The following is an 8,967-nucleotide window of genomic DNA, read 5'->3' as shown; positions in this document are numbered from 1 at the left end:
ACCTTCCTCTTCTCTTCTCTCTAAACCGGTTTTTAGAGACAAAAACCAAATTATTTTGGGTCAATTTTCTACAAAATTAATATTATCTACAAAATTTTGGTTATTTTCTACAAAATTTACGTATCACATTGAAATTTGATTAAATGAGATACGGTCTGAGTAATCGAATTGTATCATTACTCAGATGAAATTATTGTTTAAGGAAACAATTAAATTTGAATGAATTATTATAAATACAATTTATTGTGATTTGTAAATTGGTAAAATATTTTGGTACAAGTAATTATGAATTACTAAGTCGGTTTTTGTATATGACGTATTTTTATTAATACGTTGATTTTTAATATGTTAAAAATACATAACAAATTTATGTAACATATGACATGTGACATATTGACAAAAATAAAATGGGTTCCATTTTATGAAGGTACCGAAATTAGGGGAGGATTAGGATAAATATTGTGTTGATTAAATTAGTGGAAAACATAATCATTCACTAATAGCCTAGCCATGCAACCCTAGTTTGCATTGTGAAGATAAACAAAGGCATGCATTGGTTCCCCTCCACACCTCCTACCCGGTTTTACTACAAGAAAAGGCAAAGGGTTTTTGTCTTATATTTTTGATATACACTACATGCATGAGTGTGTATTATTCATTCATACTAACTCATCTCAAATAAGAATTTTAGAAAGAAAAAATACCTTCCTCTTCTCTTCTCTCTAAACCGGTTTTTAGAGACAAAAACCAAATTATTTTGGGTCAATTTTCTACAAAATTAATATTATCTAGTATTCATAGTATTAATTTTATTAAGAGTAAGCTTTGGGTATAAATCCTTGGGAGAGATCCTACACTTGGGTCTTAGTTCATCCAAAAGGGAAAGCTCAAGAACAAGAGAGAAAGGTGATCTCTCGTGTGCCCATATTAACCAAATTTCCAATGTAAGAATGGATGTTTCTTCCTTATTTTGTTTATTTGTTTGCATGCATAAGATCATTAGTTAATTTTATGACAAATTAAATTAAAACATATATGAATATGTTAAGTATATAGATATACTTTTCTTTCAATCGGTATCAAGAGCCATGGTTGTTTGCATGCAAATCGGTTAAAAGTTTTTCCGAGTTATAAAGATTAACAAATAAAACTTGTATAATTTGTGTTATTATGATATATCACGAAATTAATTCATGCATGTTAAAATTTCTGGTCCTAAAATGTTTTTAGGATATTTTGGTTATTTTACGGATTTTTATTGTTCATATTATACGATAATGGCATTTAAATATGATTTTATGAGTAAAAATGTCATTTTCGTCTAAAATTAGCTATACTTCGAATTTTCCAGTGATTTTTGGATATGTTGTCACATATATTATTTTGAGATAGCCTGTAAATTTTCATAATTTTTTGACTTCTTATGCTCGAAAAATGGATTTTTCATTATTAAATTCGGATTTAGGTGAAAAATAGGTTTATATGAGATAAATTTCGAATCTGGTCATAGAAATTTAGTATGTTGTCACATGCAATTTTGCAAGATGTGTGTAAAATAAAGGGCTATAGTGAATTCTTTTTGCATGATTTATGGATTTTTGAAGAAAAATAGCATAAATAGTGACATTATTAGTGAAAAATTAATAAAACATAATCTATGACTAAGGAAAAACGTCCAATGTTGCATTTTATTATCATTTTCAGATCTAAAATTGAAAAGTTAATGTATATAATTTTTCACGTGTTTTTATGATTATTTTGGTTAAAACCGATAAACCGCAACATTGTTTTTCCGGAAAAATTTCGAAATTTTTAACCTAAGTTTTTGAACATTATGAGTGTCATGGTATTTTTTCCAGAATGTTCATGAGTTTAAATTTCAAATTTCAAATTTATTTGAAATTTTGTGATTTATTTGAAGTTTATAGCTTATTTTTGTAATTTTTGATCCATTAATGAACAATTTTTAGAAATATGAGTTAATTATGGTCAAATAATTAGTTAAGACTAAATTTTGAGTCCTAAGAGGTTAGGGTAATTAACTTATGCATAAATACGAATTTATGTAATTTTTGTGATTATAAAATGTTGAAATCACGCAAATCCGTAAAAACCGAGTAATATACGATATTGGCTAATTAAAGGCGATTTAGCATAAAATTGGGCATGTTCATACATATTATAATGCTGTATTTTCTTTATGATTGTCATAATATTAATTTATGTAATTTTTGAATTATGTAATTTTTACTTAGTATGGCCTTAGATTTTAATTGGTATTTCCCGAAATGTATGGGAATATCGATTCGGTTGTAATTTATTGTGATCTCGTATCACCATTTTGTAATTTAATAGATTTATTTTATTTTAGTTACAACTGTATAATAGGAAATTATGTAATTTGCTATGTAATTTAATTTATCTCGGAGTTCCCAAAGACGGATTTCTTCAAGATGGCGATACATAAAGACGGTGTTACCTCGAGATGCGTGCCACAACTGAAGTTCAAGGGACCAATGGAGTTGGTTTCCGAATATGTAATAGTTAAATAGTTTTTCTATTTTAGGAAGGCCATACTAGGATTTATTTTATGTTTGCATTTTATTTATATGTCACATGCATCGCTAAATCGCCATAACTAAAACATGCATCCTCATCTCATCGAGTTTATCGACCGTGTCAATTAGAATTATCGTAGTTCACTTAAAACGTGATAGATAATAAATTGACATGAACTCTCGCTAAAACAATTAATTGAGACATAGCCTTACCAAATAGTAGAAACCATGAAAACCTATTTCGCGAGGGAGTGCACTCGGCCCTACCGGGGTACAAACCTTGTTACGTAGGGGAAGTGGGTGATGAATGTTAATCCACCGAGTTCATGTTAATGAGGGTTTCATCGGCCATACTGTGCCTAAATTGATGTGGATTTGGATCATGGACACATTTATTCGAAATTTGGATTGAACTCAACAAAAGTTTTTCGATAAGGGTTTCATCGGCCATACCGTGCCCTTGTCGGATGTGTTTTTGGCTATAGATAATTATTAGAGTAATTTTATCGACCAAGAGTTCTAAAAGTAGAATCGATTAAAACGTTAATCCACCGAGTTATATTGATAAAGGTTTCATCGGCCATACCGTGCCTAAGTCGATATGAATTTGGGTCTTGGAATCATTTATCTAGTTGGGTAGATGTCACTAGAAAAATGCATAAAGCTTGTTTAAATCTTACATTTTTACGAGTATTATTAAAACGACATTTGTTTTACTCCTTCTATTTTGTTTTGTAGACCACTTCTTTTTCTCATAACAAATGGCAACACCAACTCCTAACGCCACGCCTCTCGCTAGTTCATCATGGCTCCGATCCTTCATGGATCGATGTAAACTTGAAAAGAATGGGTCAAATTTCTCCGATTGGGATGCCCAACTCAAATTAGCCGCCCAAGGTGACGACAAGCTTCGTTACTTTACCGAGGCCTCTCCACCCGAACCTACTACTAGGTCGACCGCCGCCACTAGGGAAGCATATGAGGCTTACCAAAAGGAGTCCGCCTAATGAAAAATGTCTTGAGATTTGCGATGGAGGCAGACCTCCAAAGGAGAGCCTTTAATATGGGCAATGCTAATGAGATTTACTCCAAGCTTGTGACAATGTTTTCACAAACTCCGCGGATCGTCCAATATGAGGCGGCCGCGGCATTCTTTGATCTCGACTTCAAAGAGGGCCAAAAGTTTAGCCCTCATGTGCTCAAACTTATGGAGCTTGTCGAGACCTTGAAGATTCAAAAGGTTGAAATCCCCAAAGAACTTGTTGTAGATAGGATTCTACACTCCTTGTCCAAAGCCAAAGCATATGTTCAATTCCGGGTGAATTTTAACATGCAAGACAAGGATGTGTCTCTTGAAGAATTGCACAAGTTACTTGTGCAAGCCGAAAGGGACATGGGGTTAAATGTGAACCCCCCAAAGGATGTGCTTTACATAAGCACTAAGAGTAAGGGGAAGTTCAAGAAGAATGGGAAGAAGGGTAAGAAGCAAGCTCCCACATTCACCAAAGCTAGGACTTGTGAAGCTAGCACTTCAAAAATCAAGAAGGGTCCTCTTGATAAATGCCATTATTGTAATGGTATGGGACATTGGAAAAGAAATTGTTCCAAATACCTTGGTGATATTAAGGCTGGAAAGATTACTCCAGTAGGTAAATGACTATCCTTTCTTTTATGTTTCTAATTCAACTATGGTATTATGATACAAAGTTGTGATAATGTATCTCCCTTTTTATTGTAAATAGGGCCTCCACCAAGCAAAGACAAAGGAAAAGAAAAGCAAGCTTAAGAAACCATCAAGGAGCTAGGAATAGCTTTCATGGAGCTTCGCTTTTTATTGTCTTATTTTATTCATGTTGTTGAATTTTAGAACCTTAAGTTTCCGTGTTCGACATGGAAAGGTATTTTGGATAATGGGTTGTATTTTGGATAATGGTGACTTGGTTTGCAACCCAAGTCACCCGTTTTATCATTTTATCCTTTTGTTCTAAAAATTCATGTTTAAATGCTTACTCTTAGAAACATATAACTTAAAGTGATCTAATAGACAAATATAATGAAGGGTTTCATTATATGTCCACATGCTTAAGGCTTGTGTATGATCATTTATAAAGTAATTTTGAGTCTGTGAACTCTCTTAAAGGTATGTCAATCACCAAGTACACTTACGAAATCTATAACTATTAGTCAATCTATGAGATAGTTCTCCTTATAACTTCAACATCATTATTTGTGTCTCATATGCTATCTTTGAATCTATAGTGTATTTATTCTAAAGATAGAGTGGGAGAAAAATGAGGATACAACACACAAGACAAGATAAATTTATGTACTTGTGTAAATGAGATCTACGCAAGGTAGAATGATTTGAATGAAGGGTATATCTATTCACATAGTATACCAAATAGATGAGATCTATGGTCTCAAGTAAGTCCTATATGACTAAAGAGACCAAGTGAAGTAATCATAAGAGCATATTCTTAAGATAACTACACGAGGAGACCAAAAGAAAGTTTTGGAACAAAATGACTAATGTAAAGTCTTAACAAGAGTTTTGACTAAGTTTATGAAAATTCTGACCAATAGTTTCAACCTTGAGATTTACTTAAGAGCCTAAATGAATCAATGTAACATCCTAGTAATAAGCGATATTTATGACTAGAGGTTGCAAGGATTGATATACCGATATCTTCAATAGCCAAAGTTTTAAACCACGCAAATGTCATTACTTAACCTCATTATGAAAATGAATTGGTTAAACCTTCTTCTAAAAGGGATATTTTGAAGGATGTGTATTAGGTATTACTCATATTTAATAAATGACATTGCCACACATCATTATGACATGAGTGTGTTAGAGATTTAAAATCTCTTTCCATAAGGTTAAAATGAGACCTCTTCGAAATAGGAATTTTGAAAGGATATGATGGGAACATATATGGTTTCATCTTAATAACTTTGCAAAGCAACATACATTCCAAATTTTGAAATATGTTCAATTGAGTGATCAATTTCGAAACATGTGGAATTAAGTGGGAGCATTAGAAATTATCATGTGAAGACATGGAATTTAGTGGGAGCCTTCATCCTTTGAATGTTTACAACTCATCACTCATTGAAGAATGACGAGCTAATATCTTCTTTCACAAAGAAGTATTTGAGTTTTCAATTCTGGATGAATTTGGACTATGATGAATCCAATTACATCAAGAAATATTGGATTAGTATTAAGAGATACACATCGTATCAACATATACATAGGTTATTCATGTAGACGAAAATGGAATTGCCATTAGCAGTCATGTTCGTTCATTGAACCTATGAACGGTTGATCTCATGATTATTAGTAACTAATGTTTCCGCCATTAGAATAATCATGCACATGTCCAATGGTGAATCATATGCATGAGAGCATGATGATTCATTGGTAAGCCATAATAGAAACGTCATGAATTCTCGAGTAGAATCCGATGAGCGATTTCGGTGTTTGATGGAATACTCTATTATGTGTTAAGAGGTTGCACATATTATAGAAAGTTCGAACACACGTAAAGATTTTTGAAAATCCTAAACTTTTCAAATCAAAAGGAGAAATAAGAGGTTATTGGAAAGATACTTAGTTGAATAAGAAGTTACTCAAAACTAATCTTTCCTAACTATGTTAGGACTTGTAAGAAAAGCTAAGCTAATAATCTTGACAAATTGTTGCAACACTCTACAAAACATGTACCTAGTGCATTGTGTGTGGATGGAGTACTTGATCAGTACAAGTTATATCATTCACCACAAATTCGTTCGTTATGTGATAATCGATAAGGAAGTTCTTTCAAGATAAAGAACCAAAACCGAGGTCGGGAACCTTGATGTGTACTTGGTAAGATTCATGCTATGAGAGAGAACATGAATGTAAAGGAAAATGCGATTATAAGAAGTTTTAACACATGGACACATGATATGTTAAACTTCTATTGCAATCAACAAGTGTTTATACACTTACGATTTGCATCACAAGGTTGTAATATGGTATTGACTACCCGAGTGTGATGTCGACATTTGTCGTTTGAGTTATTATTAACTCACCTTATACATTGTTATATCCTAACGGGTTGTAGAGACAATTGAACCCCGTTAAAGTGAACTTGGATTAACATAGTATTTGCCCATAGTTACTTACATGAGGTGACGTCTCGAAGTGACTAGAGTGTGATGCGATTGATGGCAAGTTCAAGTGCCATAGAGTCATGTGAGATGACTAGTCGATCACATAGGCAGACTGTTAGGAACATATTGTCGGGCCTAATGACCGCTTATAGAGGTCTGGCAAATTTATACAGCCTGGTCGTGGCGAGAGCCGCTATAGTATTTAAATGATTCGATTCTTTTGACTAAGGACTATTCGCCTAAGATGGCACAGTTTCAGATTAACTTTGATTTGTGTTACTACGACCTTCGTAAATGGGGTCAAATGGCTATGGCTAGTCGAAGGTAATGAGTGCGATAGAAATTGTCCATCCCTAGTCAGGGTTATAACAATATCTCAGGGCCAGTCGAGGAGTAATGAACTGGAAATGCGTGGCCACGCTCGGAATGTATCCATGGTGGATAAATCCGGTCAATCAGTTATTCTCCAGATCGAGGAAACCACTCTCGATATGATCACTTGCAAGTACGACCTGAAAGACACCTTGCATTGAGTGGGAGATAGTAATAGGACAAGAGAATTGGTGACGCACACTTGTCGAGGACAAGTGGGAGATTGTTGGAATATGTGTCCTCCGACAATAATGCGATCACGACTGTTGATAATGATGATCACATGTTTAAGTCTCATTATAAAGAATACAATTGGGAAGTAATATTTTATCACAACGATCAACATATATCGGTAATGATTGGCCGACTAGAGTTTGACATTACTTGTGCGGCGACGGTGGTGATCAGTTGATCCCCTAGGTCATACCTATAGGGCAACACTCTTAATTGATCATTTAATTAATCATATAACGTTACGAGTTAATTAAATGACTTGAAAATTGACAGACGATTTTGGAAGTAAAATTTACGTATCACATTGAAATTTGATTAAATGAGATACGGTCTGAGTAATCGAATTGTATCATTACTCAGATGAAATTATTATTTAAGGAAACAATTAAATTTGAATGAATTATTATAAATACAATTTATTGTGATTTGTAAATTGGTAAAATATTTTGGTACAAGTAATTATGAATTACTAAGTCGGTTTTTGTATATGACGTATTTTTATTAATACGTTGATTTTTAATATGTTAAAAATACATAACAAATTTATGTAACATATGACATGTGACATATTGACAAATTTGACAAAAATAAAATGGGTTCCATTTTATGAAGGTACCGAAATTAGGGGAGGATTAGGATAAATATTGTGTTGTTTAAATTAGTGGAAAACATAATCATTCACTAATAGCCTAGCCATGCAACCCTAGTTTGCATTGTGAAGATAAACAAAGGCATGCATTGGTTCCCCTCCACACCTCCTACCCGGTTTTACTACAAGAAAAGGCAAAGGGTTTTTGTCTTATATTTTTGATATACACTACATGCATGAGTGTGTATTATTCATTCATACTAACTCATCTAAAATAAGAATTTTAGAAAGAAAAAAAACCTTCCTCTTCTCTTCTCTCTAAACCGGTTTTTAGAGACAAAAACCAAATTATTTTGGGTCAATTTTCTACAAAATTAATATTATCTAGTATTCATAGTATTAATTTTATTAAGAGTAAGCTTTGGGTATAAATCCTTGGGAGAGATCCTCCACTTGGGTCTTTGTTCATCCAAAAGGGAAAGCTCAAGAACAAGAGAGAAAGGTGATCTCTCTTGTGCCCATATTAACCAAATTTCCAATGTAAGAATGGATGTTTCTTCCTTATTTCGTTTATTTGTTTGCATGCATAAGATCATTAGTTAATTTTATGACAAATTAATTAAAACATATATGAATATGTTAAGTATATAGATCTACTTTTCTTTCAGGATCGTCCTAGACTAATGCTGGAAGGGAACAAGCCCTGTACCAGACGGCTATATGAGGCGCGAGCCAGCCGGCGGTGTAAGGGGCCTCCCTCTGGTTTTGAAAGTGAGAAATGGAGAGCCTGTTTAGGCGCGGGTTAGCCCACGGTTTATGTACCGTGTTCTGACCTTTTAGAAAACGTTATAAAACGTGTTTAAAATGGGTATTTGAACCCGGTTTGATTTGAAAGGGGTCGTTTAGACCGCATTTGTTGATTTGAAGAACTAGACTCGAATAATCATCATTATTTGATAATATTCGGTGTCGGGTTCGGTTTGACAAACTTGACATGAGTAGTTTTGTAAATGATTATGGACTAATTGTTTTAAGTCCATTTGAATGTAATTAGTC

The sequence above is a fragment of the Silene latifolia genome, chromosome X, assembly GCF_048544455.1.
Source record: "Silene latifolia isolate original U9 population chromosome X, ASM4854445v1, whole genome shotgun sequence".
Taxonomy (NCBI): Eukaryota; Viridiplantae; Streptophyta; class Magnoliopsida; order Caryophyllales; family Caryophyllaceae; genus Silene; species Silene latifolia.
The sequence above is the reverse complement of the archived record's forward strand: the minus strand, read 5'-3'. Positions refer to the sequence as shown.